Genomic DNA, 23,858 nt, shown 5'->3' on the forward strand with positions numbered 1-23,858 from the left:
ATGTCTTCATGTCCCAAAAAAAAAAAAAAAAAAAAAAAAAAAAAAGAGTACCTCCAATCATTTTTGCACAGAAGCAGAAGGATGGACTGAACCATGACATCAGGAACTTTGACCTGCCTATATATAGACTGTTTAGATCCAAAAATGGGAGACAGGGGAAAAAATAATAGTGATAATATTATTAATAATAACAATAACAACAGCCTCTGGATATTGTGCTTAGCACCCAGCCATTGCCGTTAAGGTGGTCCAAGCATACAGGTACAGAGACTGTTCCTACTGCCTCCATAGATGGGCAATTGGACAGTGCATCAGGAGCACTAATAACGGCTGAGAAAGTTCTCCAAAATCCTAGTTCTGTGGAGCACCTCTGGCTCTGGGGAACAAGCTCCAATACCTAGCCTCCTAGGAATTCCCACATCCCACAGCAGACAAGCAGATTCAGCAGGCACATCCACAGAGTCACCAGAGTGCAGAACAGGCAAGAAGTCCAAGTCGGTCCGACTATGCGAACCCAACACATGACCTCAACTCCCAAGAGGCCTTGTTGGCCAAGTAGGAAATGGAGTAGAAATAAAACCCAAAGGGTATGTTGTAGCCCAGTGCTGTGTTTATTTTTGTCTGCATGGATCTTATATTTATCGTATAGCCATGGAGAAGTATTGGCCAAAATGACAGGATCTGTGCCAAAAATCATCTCCAAGTGTCAATCAATATTAACAATGTAGTGACACAGTTGGATCCGGGGGTGGACCACTCTACAGCTCCGGATCTGAAAGTGTCAGATCTGGACAGCCCAACTCTCCAGGGACAATCAACCAGGGGTGCACGATCCGGCAGAGGGAAATACCTGAGCAGATCTGCAGAACAGAAATGATCCCCACTTTCTTTTTTTGTGGCACATGTTAAATGTTAGACTCACAATTAACTGTAATAGGTCTGATCCGGGCACCCTGAATCTGATAAAGGATGAATTAAGTGGAAGAAAAAAATTAGACTAAAAATAACAAAACCATCAGATCCAATGATCATCTCTGATCTGAAGAACAAACCACACAGGTCTGTGTGGTCCGGATCCGAGGGAGCTGATTCCAAGACGAAGTGAACGCAGTTCTCCATGTGTACCTGGCTTCAATCCGATCCCAGTTTTAGGATCCGAAGAAGAGGTAAAGAAGGATCTGATATCTAGGTCCCAATGAAAATAATCACCAGGATCCGCGGAAGTTTGAGCAACTGTACTATCAGCTGTGGTAATCCTGCATCAGTGGTCATACAGTCGGATCTGAAGACTTTGGATCCAATGAGTAAAAGCAAGCAAGCAGGAACTCTTCAGGGAACCTAGTCTGTCAAATCTGTGAGGCACAGAGGATCTGCTGAAGGTTCTGACAATTTTGGATCCAAAATTCTCGTAACATGCTGGCATACTTCCTTCTTTTAATGGGGGGTTGAGCTCTGAAGGAATCCAGTCGAAAGATTTTCAAAAGTTTGAGACAGCAGCAGGTGCACGCAGCAAATGGCTCCCAATGCTACAAGCACCAAGTGTAGAGCTGCCTATTCAGGCTTGACAGAGGAACTAGTTCACAAAATACTCGATTTACCAGTTCTCAGTATGAACTGAGTAACTGCAATGCAAACTCCAGGCTATTATACCTCTCAACATCTTAGTGCAACACATCTGGACAAAGCCTACAATAATGGGGTGACTAAGGCCCAGAAATAGGGATAGATTTTAAATATTGCCTGTATAAATTTAGAAAGTTGATAGAATATCAGATTTTGTGTTAGCATACATTTTCTGAGTGATATTAAGTCTGGAACTCAATTGTATATCATTATTTAGCAACTTCAATCTTTAATGACTTGCTAGAAAAATAAAACACAAATTTATGAAGAAAAAACTATTAGCCAAAAAAATTCTGGACATACTATGAAAAACTGTACAGCTGACAGTTATGCAGACCAACCTTGACCAGGCAAAAAAAAAACAAGAAGACACTCAAGCAAAGCAGGACCACATAAGCCACCAGTGGATTGCAGTATGGTAGTCTTACCAGAAAACCACACATTGAAATCCTATCCATATGTCAACACAAAAGCCAGAGAGCAAAGGTCATAGGGTTCATACTAGGCTATCTGCCCTAGGGCATTTATAAGCCTAGCCAGAATGTGTTTAGCTTTCGCCACCCATTTTAAATTAATTTTGCTATGCCCTTTTTCGAGGTTAGTATACCGTGCCTCTGTCTAACAGTGACACAGAAGTGATACCCAGGGTAAACCTACGATCTCCCATCCACTCATCAAGATTCCTCTTGAAGAGAGTCAATGAGGGACTCTTACATTCCAGAGTGAAGGGAGCCTCTGGGTTATGAATCTGTCCCCTCCAGCATGTCCTATTTATTTCAGTGCTGAGGTTCAAGTCTCTCGAGCGCGTAGCTCGATGGGATTTGGATTTTCTGAGCTGCAGCATGTCCATTAATTCTGGGTTGGACATGGCTTTATACGTCAGGCACAGATTGCCTCTGAGCAGGCGGTATGCCACTGAGTAGAGCTGGAGTTTCTTTAACCGGGCAGCACATCGCATCTGTTTGAGCCCTTTGATCCTCCTGGTGAGGTACTTTTGGGGTCTTTCCAGTTGCTGCAGGTGTCTGGTAAGGTACATCCCAAAAGGGGCATTGTACTCAATTATGGGCCTGATGAGGGGATGAGTAAAGAGGCACGATGACCTCCCCTGATCTAGATGTGAATCCCTTCATGAATAGGTGGGCTATATAAAATGTTTTTCTAACCACTTTGGCCACGTGGTTGTCAAATGAGAGATTGCTATCAACTTGGGTCCCCAGGTCCCTAATTACTTCTTCTGTACTTAATGGATTAGCACCTATGTGGTAATTTGTGGGCACTTTGTTTTTGCCAAAGGGGATGACTATACACGTTTTGACGTTTAGCTTGAGGCCATGGCTCTGGCACCAGTTGTCTGTTTCTATGAGGCCCTTTTGGAGGATGCTTGTGTCAGCTGGAGAGTCGATTATGGTGCCGAGTTTGCAGTCATCTGCGAACTTGGTCAGCCACAGTCCTTCCGTGTTGGCCTGTACCTCCGAGAAATATATACCGAACAAGAGAGGTCCCAGGACTGAGCCTTATAACTGGTTTGGAGTCTGACATGGCTCCAGCAATTCTAACCATGTGAGTTCTGTCCTTGAGCCAGTTTGCAACCCATCTAGTGACATAGGGGTTTATATTTAAGCTGGTGAGCTTATCTATAATGCCAGTGGGTATTGTATCGAAGGCTTTTGCGAGGTCCAGGTAGGCTGTGTGGACCACCTTCCCCTCGTCAGTGGCCTTGGTGACTGTTTCAAAGAACTCAACCAGGTTTAAGAGGCAGGATCTGCCCTTAACAAAGCCGAACTGGGTAGGATCCAGTGTCTGTAGGTCCCCAATATCTTTATTTATGAGGTCCATGATGATCCTTTCCATAGCTTTGCAGACCAAGCTAGTCAGGCTTATGGGGCGATAGTTTCCAGGATCCGTTGAGGCACCACCTTTGTGGAGAGGGACCACTATTGCTGTACACCACTCTTTGTGTACATATCCTGTAGTAAGGCTGTGATTGAACAGTAGTTTTATGTTTGGGTTTAGCTCTTCTTGGAGTTCATGTAGGACGCAGCCAGGGACACCGTCTGGTCCCATTGATGCTGTGTTTTTTGCTTTGGAGAGGGCAGCTCTTACCTAAGCATCTGAGATGTCAGGGGGGCAGCACTCTGCTGGGATAGATATTTGCCCTTTTGGTGGGGGGGGGAGGTTGCGCTGAACCTGTCAGCTAGGATGTTGGCAATGTCTGTGGGTTCGGTGTATTTTTTGTCATTTTGGACTAATTCTGAGCATATCTGGGAATTCCCACCCAGGTTCCTAACATAACTAAAGAAAGCCTCATGAGAAGCAGGCCAAGAGGATGAGGAATTTTCTATACTAGAGGACGGATTCTCACGAACCTCAATGATACCAGGAAGAGGAATGAGGGAAAAATGGTAAAAGGCCAACAAAAACTTCTCACAAAACTATCAACAACACTGATGAGGAAAGCAATACATTCTGCAGAAACTTACCTCTCAAAGCTACTAGCTCAACAGGATTACTATTACCATGCATTTCCTGAAATATATCAAGTTTAAACTCTGATGTAAGTCATCATTTAGTGAGACCAATCCACAGAAATTTTTCAGCAAAGCACAAACTCTATGAGGAACAGACCAAAGGCATGAAGCAAAAATCTAAACATTCCTCGAAAAACTGAGCATTATAAGTAGAAAGGGGGGTTATGGCCTGGCGACAGGATAACCAGAAAATAAAAAGGAAACACTTCTATTTTATTTAGGGTAATAGTTAGGACAGTGTGTCAAAAGAATCATAGAGGGAGGAAAGTAGTACAAGGAAATAAATGATCAAAAACTAGGTGAATAAAGAACAAGAAAACTTCTTACAGCTCAAGATACTGAATCCTCTTGTCTTAGTAAGACGGCGGCAAATGAAATCAGAGGAGTTAGAGAGGGTGATGCATTATGGGAAGAGGGAGGAGCTTGAGACTAGGATCCAAAGTCCAGAAGATATGGCAGAGTTGGATCCGAGGATCGGATCCGTAACCCATCAGCGAGTAAGAATGAAAAGGACATCATCAGCTACATTATAATTATCCTGGTAGAAGAAACCAATATCTGGAGCTCAAAATAAGGAACACTGGTGTCCTTATAAGCTCTCGCTCTTCCAAAAGTCATTAGTGGAAAAAGGTAGGGGGTTGCTGAGAGGGGAGCTGAGGAAGAATGAAAATGGACAACATAGATGGAACGTTATGGTGAGTACATAACTTTATCCGATTTCAATTTTCATTCATTCCTCAACAGTTGAGACACAGTCCCCAGCTACCTAAACACCTGGATGGACTTTAAGCAAGGATATTCCTGAGCACAGCTGAGCCAAAGGCTGCTCTTCCCCTTGAGACCAGATATAATTTGTAATGTGCAATAAAGGTATGAGGATTAGCCCAAGTTACAGCACATTTGTCGTCCATGGAAGCACTACATAAAAACACTGAAGATGTTGCCATGGGCCGGGTTGAATGGGCTCTTAAAGGTTTGGTAAGGACAGACCCAGCTTGTTGTAGACAAATGATATACCATCCATAACCCATCTTGCCAGAGTTATATTGGTAACGGGCTTACCCAATTTGGAATAGGCAAAAGGAGACAAACAATTGATCTGTTTTTCTGATGTCCTTTGTTCTACGCAAGTAGAAACACAATTGTCTGTGAATATCCAATAACTGTAACATATATTCACTTTTGTTTGCAAAATCTGGAAAGAAAATTGGCAGATTAAAGGATTGGTTGATGTTTGATTCTGACACCACCTTAGGAAGGAAAGGAGGATTGATTTGTAATGCACACCATCCTTATGAAAAATCAAGTACGGAGGTTTAAAAGATAATGCTTAGAGTTCTGTCATCCTTCTAGCAGTGGTGATGGCTACCAAAAATACAGTCTTCCAGGTCAGACACTTCAGATCACATTTTGCTGCTGGTTCAAATGAGGAATGAGTTAAGGCCTGTAGTACTAAATTTAAGTCCTATGGAAGAGTTGGATAATTATAAGGTCTCAAAAGAAAAGTACCCTTCAAGAAGCCCTTATAAAGTTTTGATGAAGCCAGGGTGGAGTTCTCAATTCCTATGTGAAAATTAGAGATAGCAGCTGGTTGAACTCTAACAGGTGAGAAACTAGCTCCTTCGTTGAAAATTGTTGCCAAAAATTCAAGGACACTATGTAAAGAACTGAAAAAGGGTCACTACATCTCTAATGTATCCCAAAAAAAACTTTTCCATTTACTTCTGTAAAGTTTTCTTGTGGAAGCTTTGTGTGAAGACAGAAGTATATGACAGACCACGAAAGAAAGCACGTTGTCTGGCCATTAACGGAAGTGGAGAAATTACATTGTCAACTTTACGTTTGAAATATCCAGTTGAAACATGTCCGTCAGGTGAGACAGCAGGTCTGGAACTGGATCCAGAATCCAAGGTTGGTAGACTAGATGACGCCAAAGAAAGGGGAACAAAATATGTCGAAGCCAGTAACTTGCAATGAAGATGACTGCTCTTCAACCGGAAAGCTTTCTGCAGAAATTTGGGGATCAAGGGAGTTGTAAGATATGCACAGAGGAGACCGGAGTAACAATAGGGCAAAGAAGCTGCTGCACTTGTTTAGAGGAGATGGGAAGAGGTCACAGCAAAACTACCCACTGTTGAAAATATTTTCTGCCCCCTTCATGTTAAGAGACCACTGATAAGGTAGTACAATGGACCTGCTCAATTTATCTGCCATCAAGTTAGACTTCCCTGGAATTGCCCACCACCACACTCTCGGAGCTTCTCAACACAAGGGGCAAGACCTGGTTCCTCCTCGTTTGCTGATGTACAAAACAGCTGACATATTGTCAGTCTGAATCGCAATTGTCCTGAAAGAGTCTTGGAAGGCCTGCAACACAAATAGCACCAATCTCATTTCTAGGACATTGATATGCGTGTTAGTCTCTTGAGGGGACCCCCCCCCCCCAATCTGGGAAGTGCCTGTAGTCACTATGGCCATGGGCTGAGGGAGAATGAAATGATATCCTTGCAATACCTGATCTGATCAAATCCACCACCAGAGGTAACTTTTGCATGCCTGGGTAATCTTTATCTGGGCAGACATGCTGCAAAAGAATAGACCATTGCATCGCTAACATCCACTGAAGAATTCTCAAGTGAAATCTTGCTAAGGGAACAAGAACTATAGCCACAGACGTTGATCCCAAGGCTTGTAGGATCAATCAGGCTGAGATTGTGAAACTGAATTATCTTTTTGACCTGGTATCTTACAGTCTGTACTCCTGAGACAGGAAGTGAAGCGGTCAAGGACACTGTGTTGAAAATCGCTCCTATGAAGTCCAATGTCTCAGTCTGCTCCAACTGACATTTGTTGTAATTTAGGGTGATCCCTAAATTGTAGCTAGTTTGGAGTACTTAGTTTGGAGTACCTGGTCTAGAGCTCTTATCAGTAGATGCCTGGTCAGGGAGACACTGAGCCAGTCGTCCAAGTATAGAAACATTCGGAATCCCTGCAATCTCAAGTAAGCTGCTACTACTGCCGTGCATTTGGTGAACACCCTGGGGGCTGTGGTGCGGCTAAAGGGCAGTACTCTTAACTGGTAATGACTGTCTCTCAGACAGAAGCATAAATACCTTCTGGATTCTCTGTTCATTTCTGTGATAGCATCCATCCTGAAGGTCTGTCGAGCACATCCTTAGGCAAAAAGGGCAGAATGGACTGAACTGTGACCTTCCAGAACTTGGTGTTTTGAACCAATTTGTTCATACTGCTGAGATCCAAAATTTGTCTCCATACCCCTATTTTCTTTGGCACTAAAGGATTTTGAATAAGGTCCGGATTGTATCTGGTCTGGTGGGACCTCTTGGATGACTCTCCTTTCTAGCAGCTTTTGTACTTCTAGTGCTGGTGTGTTCTTCCGACTGTGTGGAAGATCAGGAATTTTGAATACAGATGGAGGTGGTAGGAAAAAGGGAATTGTATAACTTCTGGAAACAATCCTCTGCACATATTGTTATGCCCCACCACTGAACCAGTAATCAAGGAGCCTCAATCCTCACCAATGGCACCAGTGGGGGATGTACAATGGGAAGATGACAAGATACACACACAGTACTTCCAGATGCAGCTCACAGCATCAAGTGCAATTTTCGTTAAGAGAACACAGAGAACACAGTCAGTCTGGGGCTGGTTTCTCCCTCTTTCCCCAGATCTCCAATAAGACTCACCACTGGCACAACTATAGAATTAAGTCCTCAGCCAGGGTTCCAATCCAAGTCCTACAACACTTTCTCTGTCCAACCAGTGCTTCGTGTACCTGCCCAAGTAGCTGACACACACAATATCGGAGATTTGTTTTACACACACACACACACACACACACACACACACACACACACACACACCTGTGAAAGGCTGGTACAGGTTTACTAGCTATGCCCCCTTCTGCCCAGACTATAAGGTAATTATCACTGCCATCAGACCCCTTATTAGCTCCTTTAAGGCCATTAACAAAGGGTGCCCAATCTTACTGTGTAATGTTTACAAATGGTAGTTTAACTAAGAGTCCAATCCAACAGACAAAACCACAAATAAAGCCACGGAAATAACAACCAACAGCTTCCACAGAAAGAAGTGTTATTCATTCTAGCGCCTCAGCCACAAAGCCTTCAAGGAGTACAAAACATCAAAAACACGCACCTTATAAATACACAAATCAATTACACCATTAGCACATTATTTCCAATATTCAATTCTTTAGGATTAAAGTATCATATTTTAAAATAAAAAATGCCTCCTTATATAACAATTTATCCTTCAAAATTGTTAACTCACCCATTTGAACCTTCACTTGTTCCAGAATGCACCCTTAAGAAGTTTAAAATTACTTGCATGACACTTTCTAAAATTAATTGCCATTGGATTTTCACAATTAGCATTTCTTATGTCCCTAATATGTTCTTGGAATCGTACCGTAAACATTCTCAAGCTTTCACCCACAAAAAATGTATTACATGGATATTTTAAAATATAAACTATTCCCACTGCATTACATGAAAAACATTGATTAGGTCTAAATGTCATACCATTAATGAGAGGAAAGCTATTCACCACATAGGGACAAATAGAGCAATTACCACATGTAAAAGTACCTACATTAGGTAAACCTCCATAACTAATTTGAACTTCAGGCATTTGAAACCTGCTATGCACCACTATATCTGATATACTATGGCATTTTTTTAAATAAATCAAGGGTCTAGTCTTCAAGATATTAGCTAACTTAGGGTCCTTGAATAACATAGGCCAAAAATAATATAGCAATTGAATACCTTTTTCAGTAAGAATGTTAAAAATAGTCACAAAATATTACTCACCATTACTATCTCAGAAAAAGGAAATTCATCAACACTAGCCCTATCCTGTTTATTGTTACCATTATACTTCTTCATTAAAATCAACCCCATTATGACGCTTCTGTTTAACCCTATTTACAGCAGGTCTATATTACAAGTTCGAAAGTGTAAACCGAGCTAAATCTCTTTTATCGAGCTGTAAACATGAAAACCATTAAATAGCGAAGACACGGAACAGCGATTTTTTTCCCAGAGGACAAAAATTGCTGCTCCGCAAAAAAAAAAAAAAAAACAAATGCAAACATAAAATAAGGTGGGGGGCTGTGCCCCCCACATCAACTCCAAGATCGCACCACAGTGGAGGAAATGGCAAAATCCCAAAAATGGCCCAGTGATTTTTTTCCCCTGGGGAAAAAAATCTCTGTTCTGTGTCTTCGTTATTTAGTGGTTTTGATGTTTACAGCTCAATAAAAGAGCGTTCGCTGTAAGCTTGCGAGCTTATAACATAGAACCTTTATAAAGCATACTCCACTTCTTTACTTTCATATCCCCTTTGTATAAACATTTCATCAGACTGTTTCACCTCCTTTTCAAAATCATAATCTATATTACAAAGTTTATTTAACCGTAAAAATTCACTATATGGCAAGGAAGTAATCAAATGGGGGGGTGACAGCTAGTGCCATGTAAAAACTGTGAACCCCCCTCAAATTTCCTATGAACCCTCCTTCAAACAGAACCATCTTCCATACCCCACAGATCCAAATCCAAAAAAGTCACTAGGTTGCCCACCTGTAAACCATCAAACTTAAGTCCAAATCTATTCTGATGTATTGAATTTACAAATAAATTAACCTTATCAAAACCCCCTCTACACACAAAAAATAAATCATCAATGTATCTAAAATATCTACAAACACAATTTTTAAAAAACTCATTCTGAAACAAATATTCCAATTAAAAAAAAAAGTCATCATTAAATTGGCATACATGGGGGCAAACTGTGCAATTGTCACTTAATTATTAAACCTGCAGATAAGGGTAGTAAAATTTTGATTATGCATTTTAAGCAATATGCTGAAATATGCTATAAACTTTTGAATGATGTTAGAACTTATGAAAGATATGATGCATCTGTTTATTAATCAGCACTTGATAAATATAAATTGCTGCTGTATAAAGGTTTTAGGTTAGGCTATTTTAGCTGGGAAGGTATGGCTAAGAAGTTTTAATTGATGTGAGTGAACATCTTTTTATTGCCTCCCTAAAGACTGTAAGGACTTAAATAATTTGCAAGGTCGACCAATTGATTCTGCTTGTAAATATTTTTTACGTGATGTAGGATTGTTTGTACATAAATATTTATTTACATTTATTCAAAAAATACCATCCTATATTAGGGATACTTAAGATTTTATTATGAAAATATCAGAATTAAATGGGAACGGGAAATGTACTGGATAGTGCTTGATGTACAAAGTTTATATACAAACATATTAAATGAATATGTACTTTAAGCATTAGAATATTTTTTAGGGGACACATCATTATCTAATTATGTTACTGAATTAGTTCAATTTTGTTTGAAGAATAACTTTTTTTGTTTTTAATAATGAGATATTTCATCATAAATAGGGTACGGCCATGGGAGCACCGTTTCTCCCCATGTATGCCAACGTAATGATGGCTTTTTTTTAAATGGAATATTTGTCTCAGAATGAGTTTTTTTTTTAAATACGTTTGTAGATGTTTTAAATACACTGACGATTTAATTTTTGTTTGTAGGGGGGGTTATGATAAGGTTCATTTTTCTGTAAATTCAACACATCAGAATAAATTTGGGCTTAAGTTTGATGCGTGACTGAGAAACTTTTTTGGATTTGGATCTGTGGGGTATGGAAGATGGTTCTATTCGAAGGAGCGTTCATAGGATGAGGGGGTTTCACAGTTTTTACATGGTACTAGCTGTCATTACCCATTTGATTACTTCATTGCCATATCGTGAATTTTTGCGGTTAAATAAACTTTACTACATAGATTATGATTTTGAAAAGGAGGTAAAACAGTCAGCTGAGATGTTTATACAGAGGGGATATGAAAGTAAAGAAGTGGACTATGCTTTAAATAGGGTTAAACAGAAGTGCTATAATGGAGTTGATTTAATGAATAAGTGTAATGGTAACAATAAACAGGATAGGGCTAGTGTTGAGGAATTCCCTTTTTCTGAGACAGCAAATGTGAATAATAATCGAGGCTTAAATGATGGTAGGAAAGATGTGCATTTTGTGACTATTTTTAACATGCTTACTGAAAAAGTTACTCAATTGCTATATTATTTTGGCCCATCTTATTCAAGGACCCTAAGTTAGCTAATATCTTGAAGACTAGACCCTTGATTTCTTTTAAGAAAGGCCGTAGTATAGCAGATATGGTGGTGCATAGCAGGTTTCAAATGCATGAAGTTCAAATTAGTTATGGAGTTTGACCCAACGTATACATGTAGTAATTGCTCTATTTGTCCCTATGCGGTGAATAGCTTTCCTCTCATTAATGGTATGGCATTTAAACCTAATCAATGTTTTTCAAGTAATACAGTGGGAATTATGTACATTTTAAAATGTTCATGTAATAAATTTTGTGTGTGTAAAAGCTTGAGAATGTTTAAGGTACGACTCCAGGAACACATTAAAGACAAAAAAAAAAATAGTAACTGTAAAAATCCAATAGCAATTAATTTTAGAAATTATCATGCAAGTTATTTTAAACTTATTAATGGGTACATTCTGGAACAAGTGAAGGTTCAAATGGGTGAGTTAACAATTTTGAAGGATAAATTGTAATATAAGGAGGCACTTTTTATTTTAAAATATGATACTTTAACCCCTAGAGGGTTGAATACTGAATTTAATTGGAAATACTGAATTTGTGTGTTAATGGTGTAATTGATTTGTGTATTTATAGGGTGCGTGTTTTTGATGTTTTGTACTCCTTTGAAGGTTTTGTGGACGAGGCGCTAGAGTGAATAAAACTTCTTTTTGTGGAAGCTGTAGGTTGTACTTTCTGTGGCTTTATTTGTGGTTCTATTAGTTTGACCAGTAGCAAGGCTATTAGGATTGGCCCACAGTGTCTCCAAATAAATATGCAAGTACTCTCAGAAGTTAAATACATCTACACAGATCAGCCACAATGAAAGGTTTAAATATATTTAATAATACATAATAAAACAACAAGAAAGTATTCGGTATATTTTTACAGTGACATCAGAGTTCAAAAATCACAGGAAATATTTAAAACATTGCAGGACAGTCTCAAATAAAGAAAAAAATATCTAAACTAAGTGTTGCTATATTCCTGACTATATTTAAGAGAATTATATAGTTCCCTAAACTAACTTACTCAAGAGCAAGGCAAATGTGTGGAGAATGGATCTTGATGTTGTCAGGTCCAAGATCAAATGCAGAATGCTCAGTCTCTCTCAGAGTTCTCAAATTAATATCTCAAATATTGCTGCTGAGCTAGCTTGCAGAATGACATCATTTTTTGTCATCTGGCTTCTAGTCTCCAAGCCCAAAACAACCATTGATGGCAACTGGCAGTATTTAGCACCCACCTGTAAAAATATACAGACCTCAGATCTTTGGCTGAGAATGGAAGTCATGAAACAATAAAACACTTCCAAGACAATACAGTAAGCTTCTCAGCACAGACATTGTGTCTGTAGCTGCCATAAAGTAATTTGATTTCAGCTATTTTTCTGAAGCCTTGCTAGACCAAAGTCAACCTCCTGTGTTCCAGTTTCCAATGTTAAAATACAGACATTTAAACAGTTACAAAAGTGCATGCGTATTTCTGTTCTCTTCCAGCAAGGCACATTGTGGATACATCTTTAAGCTCAGAACCTTATAAAATATCTTTTCAATACACGTCTGTACAAACCTAGTTTGAGATATACATGACATACAGCTCTAATACATTTCTAACACAAGCATCTTATATGAAGCATGCTGACATTCACAAATGACACACAAGCATTTACAAAATTCCAGACAGCTGTGCTGGCAGTATCTCGGTCTGTCACACTTCTATATAAATAATGTTGATATTCACAAAAGACATACAATTTACAAAAGTCCAGCTAGCTGTGCTGGCAGTATCTCCTTTTGTCACACATATGTATCTTTTGCAATGTCTAACCAGACTCTCTGGTGCAGGGATAAACGACCCCAGATTGCTTCCAGAGGGAAGACAATCAGGTCTCCTTTCAGGAGCGCTGGTAGGGTCAGTCAGAGAAGGAATCTCTGGACCCCTGGTTCTGTGGGCCTCCTCTGCCACACGGGTGGTATCTTCCATTCGAGTTCCACCCTCTGCCCCTGGGGGAGCTATCAATACATGGATCTTGGAGAGGACCTTGGGACTTCATGAACTACATTTTCAGACCTTCTTGATTCCTGGAAAAGGTCCTTTAAGGAGTCAAAAAATATACTCCAAATGCAGACAGGGTGTTTCCATCTTCCTCACACCTGGAGTTTGTGTCCTTAACTTTAGGGCCGAACAAAGAGCTTCCATCAAAAGGAACACTGACAAAAGAAGATTTGACGGGCTCTGCAAAGTCAAATAAGCGCATCCAGGCATGCCTCCAAATAGAAATCCCTGAATGCACCATCCTTGAGGTACCTTCAGCTGCATAGGAGATAAGCATCATGGCTGAATTAGTGATCGATTGAAGGGTAGCCAACTGCAAGGCCACAGAAGACTGAACTTCAAAAGTTCTGGACCCAGAGAGGGAGTCTGAAAACTCATTAATCAGATCCTCTCTAATCTTGTGAAGTGTGCCAAATAATTCTGTGATCCGGGTGCAAATGTACCTTCAGCAATGGACTCCTGAGGGGAGTCTAAGTGCCTCCTCTTGTACTTCCTCTTCCTCTTCCTATGGACTCCTTCAGTGGGGTGTTCTGGAGAGGTATCAGAAGAAATAGTAATACCCTGATGGGTAGTCTGGAGACTCTGGGCTGGCTATCCCTGTGAAGTGGAATGAAGGGGCTCAAGATGCATAGACATACAGGATTCAGAGGAGAGATCTGATGGGGGAAGAACCATTTGTCCTGCAGAAGCAGAAAACACTCTCCTCCACCTCAAAGGTAAAACACTCCAGTGAGAAGTCAACAGAGCTGAGAAGCCAAACTTCCAATCTATCAGCTCCCCCTGCCCTGAATGCAATCTACATTTGGCAGAGGTTGGAGCAGAGTTATCCAGTGCTGAACCTCCAAGGGACAGAGGCAGCTCCAACAACTTCGGAGTTGACTCCAATGCCTCAGATCTGATGGAGACTACAATCTTTGGATCTGATCTAGACAGTCCCAGAAGACTTGGATCCAAGGGCTCTGAAATGATAGGTCAGATCAGAGAAGGAGCCAAGATCGGTGGTGTAGTGCCAGCAAGGGCTTCCTGACCCAAAAGGTAGGAGCCGGAAGAACTACCATCTGTACATCTGTGCTGAGAGAAACTTCCTCATCATTCTGCCCACAGCAGCCTCGGTCAGACTTCTGGAAGAATGAAATTATACCACTGATAGTGATCTAGAGTGCCAGTGGGACTCCAAGAAAGGGGAAGGTACTGGATCTATAGACAGAGATTAGAATGTTCTTGGTAATGGCTTCAGATCCGAGAAACTGGGATATGAGCAAGCTGTTTTATTATCAGATGCCGTATGGGTAGGAGAAGTCTTTGGATTAGTCTTCTTCTTTTTCTTCAATGGTGGTTCCATGGTCAGATCTGATGAGGGAGTCGAGGATCCAGAAGGACTAGGTAACTTAGTAGACTGCTCCTTGAGTTTTAGTTTGGGAGTGATGAGTCCCTGATACAGCTTCTGAAAAAGAAGTGGGTAATACCTTTTTCAAAATAAGTTTGTTCCTTCTATTCTGTATAGCATGCCAATTAAAAGCCTCACAGATTTTACAGTCGACTTGTAGGTGTTGTGGACCTAGGCAGTACACTCATAATGCATTCATGTTAGAAAGTAGCAATTTGTGTCTGCATTCCTGACACTTTTTGAATCCTGATGGACCCTTTAAAGACATATCCTATAAAATAAAGGGAAAAGGACAAGAAAACTTTATATATGTGTGTGTGTATATATATATATATATATATATATATATATATATATATATATATATATATATACACACACACACACACTTTATATATATATATATATATATATATATATATATATATATATATATATATAAAGATAGAAAAATACCAACAATGATATTTAAGAATACATGCAAAGTGTAAGAAAGTAAGGAGTAAGGAAAAGAAACATATAAACTATGGTAATGAGAAATACACAAACAGTGAAGGAAGGAAGGTACAAAAAATAGCAAAACAAATTAAAGTTATTAACAGAAAAATAAGTAACCAGAAAAAGTCTGACTTGTCTCACAAAAACACCTAACAAGCTCAAAAGTCCACAGTGACCACGTCCAAATGCAACAGAGTCAAACTAGATCGGAGGTATGTTGGGGGATAGTGCATTGTGGGTAAGGGAGGAGCTAGAGAGTTTGTTTAGTGGCCACAAGCTAAAATAATGTCAGAGTCGGATCTGAACCCAACTGTTGAGGAATGAATAAAAACTGACCTCATTAGATTATAGGTTCTAGTAAATGTACCTCTACTACTACAGTACCTAGAGGTTTAAAGGGCATATATACAGGGCTGTTAGTTAACACTAACAGATCTAGCTGAAGATTTACATAAAAAAATTAATACAGCATATGGTAATTATGCTTCCAGAAACATGTATTATAGGTGCAAAACTAGAGTTTATAGATGGCCATCAGTAAATTGGTAGGGATGTTGTTACATAGAACATGTAATACCAGTTATAAAAAATGTTAAAGAATTGCCAACTTACATGAAATCATAAAGTTAAGAGACTTCATTCCATACTTCAATCCAAATTTGCTTCAGAATAATTTGATAGGTCATGAATGCTCAATTGACACTTGGTGGGAAAAATTAAAATTGTAAGTTTGTTTACTATATAAAAAAAATATTTTACAGTTGCTATATTAGTTGTAGTAATCACTATAGTATATTTGCAGAGTATATTAATACATTTATAAAGTAATTACAGAAGCAAATCTCAGTTCAGGAATTTCAGAATGGCTGTAAGACAAAACTATATTTACATGAGTAATTATCAGAATAAAACCTAAAGAAATACAGTATTCTCTTTGTATAGGCATAGAAATGCAGACAAGTTAAAGCAGGCCTATATCTTCATTTTATATTTCCCATTTAACATGGAGTTTCAGTACGTGCAGTTTCAACAGAAAGGAAAGTTCCAGTGAAGGATACAAATGAGTTCAGTGACATAACCTTTAGGTCAAAGCACTGATGGGAATGAAGATCTGCTGACAGAATGTACGGAACATTCTGTTACAAAACCAGACAAATCTGGGAAAAGACACCTACAACATCATCTTATTTAGATGGCACAAGGTTTTGGAACCAAGGTTAAGGAGGACTAGTAAAGCTGGGTTGGAAATTTACAAAATTTTAGTTTTAAAGTACTTTCAAGACAGAAGCCATTTTAGATTTCAGAAGTGAGTTGCAGAAACTACAGAAAACAGTTTGGAGTTCAGAGTTACAAAACAACAGTTTGTTTCAGTCTTCAGAACTATAGAAGTCTGATTTGCCATCTTCAGCTATTGTTTGGTTCTGTTCATCAGGACTGTCATTTGAGGCAATTTCAGTAATAAAAGACTTGTGCAGATCTTGTTGGATTACTTAATTTAATTTGTATGACTATATCTCCAATGTATGCTGTTAACTTCATTACTATATAATAAACCACCTATATCAGACTACAAGTACACTGTACTTTTATTTTGAAAGGTACAAGAATTGGCACTTAATCAGTACAGCTCTGAGCATTACAAGTTCAGACATGATTCATTTCTAAGAATGTGTATCATTCTATACCAAAATATATACTGCATATGTAGCATTTCAAATGTTGGTAGGACAAGACTCTATATAATGCATGAGGTAATATCATGAAACATAAGGAAATGAAAGCATCTTAAATGATATTAACTGGAAGTTGTCAAAACTGCTTGTGCTGTAACATTTAAAATTATAAAAAAATATATTTTCTATGAAATATTTCCACTATGCATAAAACAATGTATATGACACGATTCTGATGTTTAAGTCTATCAGCAAGAATAGTATGTGCATGTGTGTGTGTCCTCACGTCTATGAGACAGACGGCACAAAAATGAGCTGTGTAATGGCTACTATAGGCCTATTAATGATCTCTGCCAGTGTAATACCTCAACTTTGAAATTTTCTACTAAAATTCTCCAGAAAATACTTAATGACACTCAACTAAAGACATCAGTGATTTTAGGTACAAAGATGTCCAAACACATTCACCTTCAAGAATAATGGGTAAAAGCACATTTGTTTGAAAATAATAGCTTTGTGAAGGACTTTTAAGGAATTATATGCTATTCTTACTGCTTACATAATGTTAAATCAGTAAATATATTTTCTGGACAGGATCTAAAGTTCTTAACTTGAAAAGAATTCAAACCAATGTATTACTTATTCCAAATATAAGAGAACTTTGCACACTGTCTCATAATGAAATGTTGTTCAAGCCTGCAGTTATTGCTTATACTAATGAAATGATATCTCATGCACTCAGTTATGTCTCAGTAAAAGTTTCAATGAAACCTAAAGAACATAAGACTTTACACCAGTCTTAAGTGCATTAAGCATTGATACAAAACAGAACTTTGAAGCCGATTGGCTATTCAGGCCTTTTCAAAACAGGGATTTGTGATGGTGGCACACTTCCCGTTGCAGAAAATGTTACTTTTATAGTCAGAGAAATGTGATTTTTTTTTTAGTTCTGAAACAATGTCATGTACAGAACATTCAGTGTATGCCGCACTGTGAACGTAAGTCATGCCAGTTCCTTACAAAAGCAGAATATAAAGTAACTGGCACATTCTAATGGCTAGTCTCTACCAATATAGGGTTTTTGGTTTTGATCAACGGTTTCTTTGGCACTCCAAGAAAAACAAGTGAGAGTTTGGATTCTGATGTGACACAGAATTCCTGCTTCACAGCTCTAGGTTCTCTTGTTTAGTTTGTGTCTAGAGTAGCCTCTTTGTGGAGTGTACTTGTCTTCCCTGTGTTCTGGAGAATTTTCACAAGCTGCCCTAGTTTTTACCAAAAACCCAAAGACTTGCACATTAGCTGAAATAATAATAATTTGCACAGTTGTAAGTGAGTGAATCCTATAACAGAACACTGTCCCATCCAAAACTCACTCACTCTCTCCTCTGTGCCTCCTACTTAAACAGACAGATTCTGTCTCAACAGTGACCCAGAAGAGGATATAGCAGTATCAGAAAATAAATGAATGATGTCAACCAAATCAGATGTAAATTTCCATGTGCAGGATTAGAAAGTAAGAAAAAATGCATAAGGTTTGCTGAGAACACCATGTAATAAAACTGATAAATATGAAAGCCAAAATTTGAACCAATTTCATTTCTTTCACAAAATATCACAATATAGTTTTATCTCCTCAAACAACTGTCCCAACTCCAAAATAAGCTCCTTCTGACAGTATATACATCCTCTAACTTTGAATAAATCAGACACTGCCTACAAGTAAAAACTGCAATGATCATTCTGTTTTCTGGGTACTATTTCAGATTTCACACACACAAACTACCAAGTGTACCCTGCACCATATTACCCGTGTAGCAGAGTGGGTAGAAATTTGGTATAGTTCAAAGATGCCAGGTATCTCATGTGTATTATTCTAGTTTCCCAGAAATGTTCAAACTGGCATATAAAGCAAGTTTAAGTGTGATACAAGTAAATATTAAAAAGGAAGGAGGGACTTGCTATTCTCATCTCTAAAAAAGGTCCACAATACACATCAAGAATTCAAAAGTCTGACTTGTGAATTGAAATTAAAACAAAGTGTCCAGTCCATACTATTTATAATCAAACATGCAAGTGGACAAAACTATCCAAGCAGTAAAGAATCAAATGACAAAGAGCAGTAACAAAAACTGCAATGAGCATCATCTTGCAATTTTGGAATACAGAAATACCTCACTGCATGGATTCCGTTTCTCACCGCCTCAGCTTTCAATGAAATACAGACAACATACTTAATCTACATTACTGATGCCTAAGAATCAACATAAAGTCAAGGAAATACCAAAAGAAACCACCCAGGACAGAAATGCTACTATGACACGGACCACCGAAGACTACCTAATTTAAATACTGGAGACAAATAAGTATCCAAAGGTTGCACGAAAATCTGCAGTTTAAAGCTGCAGTTACTGCTAAAGCAGCTGAACAAAGATCCTAGAGAGACTGTGGAGAACATGTTAAGCTGAAGAAGACAGTAGATATCTATATAAAAAAAAATGATGAAACAAAAGGTCCATGAAGAAAAGTAAAGTATAGTTGTGTACACTTACCATAAATGTAGATGTTCGAGTGTATTCACTGTTGCAGTCATTACATTTGGGGTAATCTGCTGGCAGGTTGCCCTCAGTCGGCCTGATTAACAAAGTCTTGTGTCCTGCGTCGATTGCTGTCCCTTCTTCCATGACGTCAGGTCGTCAGGGGTATAAAACTTGCAGCCGATGCCATTACATCAGTTTTTCTTGCCCCAGATGTCAGGTGCCCTCCAAATGGGGAGCAAATAAAATTAAAAACACAAAAATATACCTCCAACCAAAAGCAAATACACCAAAAAGGCTTTTAAGCATAGTAAAAGAAAGTAGAGGTATAGTCAGAGAAAAACAGGGGGTTGGCGGGAAGGTAACCAGGACTGCAACAGTGAATACACTCGAACATCTACATTCATGGTAAGTGTACACAACTGTACTATGTTCTTCGTGTTTCACTGTTGCAGTCATTACATTTGGGTAGATTCCCAAAGCTATGGTTGGGAGGAGGAATTTATACAGCATTAGGACCAGCTATAAGGCCTTGCAAGACAGCAGTGGCAAAGCCAGCTCTGGATTTAGAGAAAATAGGTAAATGATAATGCTTGGTGAAAGTACGTACAGAACTCCAGGTAGCAGCTTCTAGAATATCCCTGGTAGGAACACCTCTGAGAAAAGCTGTAGAAGTAGATGCAGCCCTGGTGGAGTCAGATCTGATCCCCTGGGGGATAGGCTTTCCATGGTGCTTATAGCAGAAAAGAATGCAATGGCTTAACCATTTAGAAATGGTTTGTTTTGAAATAGCCTTCCCCTCTGCCCCAGCAGCAAATGCTACTAGCAATTGTTCAGTTTTTCTTCGAAATTTAGTTCTGTCCAAGTAGAATCTAAGTTGTCTGTGCACGTCCAAGGAATGCAGAATCCGTTCCCCTTTGTCCTGTGGATTGGGAAAGAAGGTTGGCAAATGAATGGACTGATTAAGAGCCACAGTGGAAACCACCTTGGGCATGAAGGATGGATTGGTCCTCAGAGATACCCTGTCAGCATGAAAGATGATGAAAGGCTCCACTGCCATAAGGGCCTGTAATTCAGATATCCTTCTAGCTGAAGTGATTGTTAAAAGGAAGGCTGTTTTCCAAGAAAGAAATTTTAAGTCTGCAGTAGCAGCTGGCTCAAAAGGAGGTAGAGTGAGTTTCTCCAAAACAAAGTTAAGGTCCCAGGCAAGGGTAGGAGCTCTCCTGGGTGGTCTCAAGTCCTTTGCCCCTCTGAGATACTGCTTGAGCAGGGAATGAGAAAAGAGGGGTGGTTCTGTGTTATAGTGAGCTGAAATAGCTGAAGCATGGATTTTAATAGAGGAAAAAGACAGGCCCTTGTGAAGCATTTCAGTTAAGTATTGCAAAATCAGAAGTAAATTGGGCGCTGCTGTGCTCATCCCTAAAGACTGGTTCCAGGCACAGAACCTTTTCCATTTGTCAGCATAAGATTTTCTAGTACTAGGTCTTCTCGCCTCCAAGATGACATCCATCACAGGTTTGCTGAGGGATGCTAAGGGTGAATTTATGTGATTAGCCAAGCTGCAAGGTTCAATGTTGGAAGCTAATGGCGCAGAATTTAGTTCTCCTGCTATGACAGCAAGGAAGGTGTCTGAGGCAGGTGCCATGGAGATATTTGTGACACTGCGCAGGAGCGGGTACCAGTGTTGGCGTGGCCAGTCTGGAGCAATCAAAATCATTCTTGGCATGTCCTGTTTGCCTTTTAGCAGAACTTTGCAGAGTTGAGGCAGAGGGGGAAAGGCGCAGACTGATAGTTTTTTCCAGCTGAAGGACAGAGCACCCACTTTCCAGGCTTTTTTGTGGGGAGTCCTTGTGCAAAAGTTGTCCAACTGGTAGTTCTGGGGGGAGGCAAATAGATCTATGTCATTTGCTTATCAACATGTTGAAAATCCGTGGTTCCAGTTACCACTCATGTGGGTCCATGAGATTTCTTCTTAGTCCGTCTGCCAGTGTATTCAATTTTCCTGGCAGGAATTGAGCTTGTAGGTGCACCTGGTAGCTCAAGGCCGTGTTCTGCAATGCCATGGCTAGTCTGCAGAGGGGGTAGGAATGTGTACCCCTCTGCTTGTTTATGTACCACATAACCGTGGTGTTGTTTGTCTTTACCATTAGTTGTCCTGGAAGAATGTAGTCCCTGAAGGCGGTCAGAGCATTCTGTACAGCTAACATTTCTTTTTGATTGATATGCAGGTGCATTTGACTTGGGTTCCATTTGCCCTGAATGCACTTCCATGCCAGGTGAGCCCCCCATCCATAGTCTGATGCACCTGTTGATAGGGTTTGGGCGGCAGGGGGTAGTGTGAATGGCAGTCCCTTGTTTTGTTGGCAGGCCTCTGCCCACCGTAGGAACCACAGACGTAGGCAAGGTATGATAGGAATCATTGTTTCCAGCTGTGACAATGTTGACTCCATAGACTTTCTAAGTACCAGTGTAGTTTCCTCATATGCAGTCTTGCATATGGAATTAGAAGAATACATGAGGCCATGAACCCCAAGGCTTGCAGTATTTGTTTTGCAGATAGCAGGGTTTTTGTGGCCACTTGTTTGAATTAAGTTACCAAATGAATTTGCTTCTCTGGTGTGCGGAAAGCCATCTGGGCAGTTGTATTCAAGCTTGCACCAGGAATGTAATCTGTTGAGAGGGTACCAGTGATTTCTTTTCATTTAAGGTGTACCCCAGACAAGTTAAAACCTTTTTTACAAATGCCAGATGATTTAGACGAATGCCCTGGTTTTCTGTCTGAATTAGACAATCGTTCAGGTATGGATATATTTGAAGATTTCTTTGCCTGCAAAATGCAATTACTGGAGCCAGGCACTTTGTGAATACCCTGGGCACAGCAGACAAGCCAAAGGGCAGTGCAGATAACTGATAATGCAAGTAGCCTGCTTTGAAGCATAGGTATCTTCTGCAAGATTCCCTGATTAGGATGTGCAGGTATGCTTTTTTATAAATCTAGAACTGCCAACCAGGCATCTTTGCTAACATAGGAAGTAACTAGTAAAGAGTCAGTATCTTGAATTTTGGAATGTTCAAAAAGGTGTTTAGAGTAGATAGGTCCAGAACTGGATGCCATGATTTGTCTTCTCTGGGTACCAGGAAAAGCCTGGAATAGAAACCTTGTCCCTTTTCCTGTTCTGGAACCGGTTGGATAGCCCCCATGTTTAAGAGGGAAAGCACTTGTTTTTGAGCCACTGCCCACTGATTTGGGGCAGGTCTGGCCACCCGTTTGGTGCTGGCAATGTGTGGAAATGAAATCTGTATCCCTAGGACACTACATTTAAAATCCATTTGTCCTGGGTTATGAGTTCCCAGGTTTTTGCACGAAGAGCAATCTTTCCCCCAAATGGGCGGCTAAGAGGTAAGTACTTGGTAAATTTAAAGGAAAGTCATTATGACTGTTTACCATGGGGGGGGTGTCTTATTTCCAGATTTGGAAGTAGAGGCCCCCCCCCTCCCATTGCTTAGTTCTGAGGAGTCCCCGGGACTGAAACCTGGTGCTTTTGGTGTGTCCGGGTTTGGCTTGAGAGGATCTGGAAGGTGCTGGAAAGGACTAATTCTTAGTAGGCCAGTGCCTACTAAATCTTGGAGGTTGCACTTGTAAGAAATCTTTTACAGTTTGCATAGATTTAGCTTTATCTTCCATCTTTTTTTAAAACTTCTTCAGCCTTATTGCCAAACAGGTGGTCCTGATTTAAAGGAGCATCCAACAATTTCACTTTAACATGATCAGGCAGAGATTGCTCCTTAAGCCAAGCATGCCTTCTAAGCACAGACCCAGTAACAGCAGCCCTGCAAGAGGCCTCTAAAGAATCAAAACCACATTGCAAAGTATGTTTTCCAATTTGTTCTGCACAATGCAATAAATCCTGTAAATCTTTATTTTCCACAGTCAAAAATCAACATCATTTTCTGTTTAAGCAGTCCAATAATATGCTGCTGATATTTTAACATATGAAATTGGCAGTTTAAAGGCCTGATTGCCAGGGTTGCAGAAGTATAACCCTTTTTACCCCATCTATCCAGCGCCCTGGAGTCTCTATCAGAAGGGGTAGGATTTTTATCAGTAAAACCCTTAATGCCCTTAGGCCCCTGAGAAATGGTTTCAGGATCTGCAACAGGATGTTTGAAAAGGAACTTGTGAGACTCAGGAACCCTGTAGTATCTGTTAGGTTTACTAGGAGCAGGAGGCAGGAAATCAGGAGTCATACTGGATTCCGAAAACTCATCATCAACAATGTCTAGTTCAGGAGGTATAGCCAAAGGCCTATGCTGAGGTAGAAGAAGAAAATCCCTAAGCCTCTTTTTTTGAATCAGAA

The 23,858-nt window shown here is 39.8% G+C and overlaps 1 protein-coding gene across 5 annotated transcripts in view; it reads left to right on the forward strand.

Annotated features, from left to right (window-relative positions):
• Positions 1-23,858, forward strand: part of TAB3 (TGF-beta activated kinase 1 (MAP3K7) binding protein 3) — a 1,373,830-nt gene that overhangs the window by 81,694 nt on the left and 1,268,278 nt on the right. The window lies entirely within an intron of this gene.

The sequence above is a fragment of the Protopterus annectens genome, chromosome 5.part0 (genome assembly GCF_019279795.1).
Source record: "Protopterus annectens isolate FY-2018-M chromosome 5.part0, PAN1.0, whole genome shotgun sequence".
Classification (NCBI taxonomy): Eukaryota; Metazoa; Chordata; order Ceratodontiformes; family Protopteridae; genus Protopterus; species Protopterus annectens.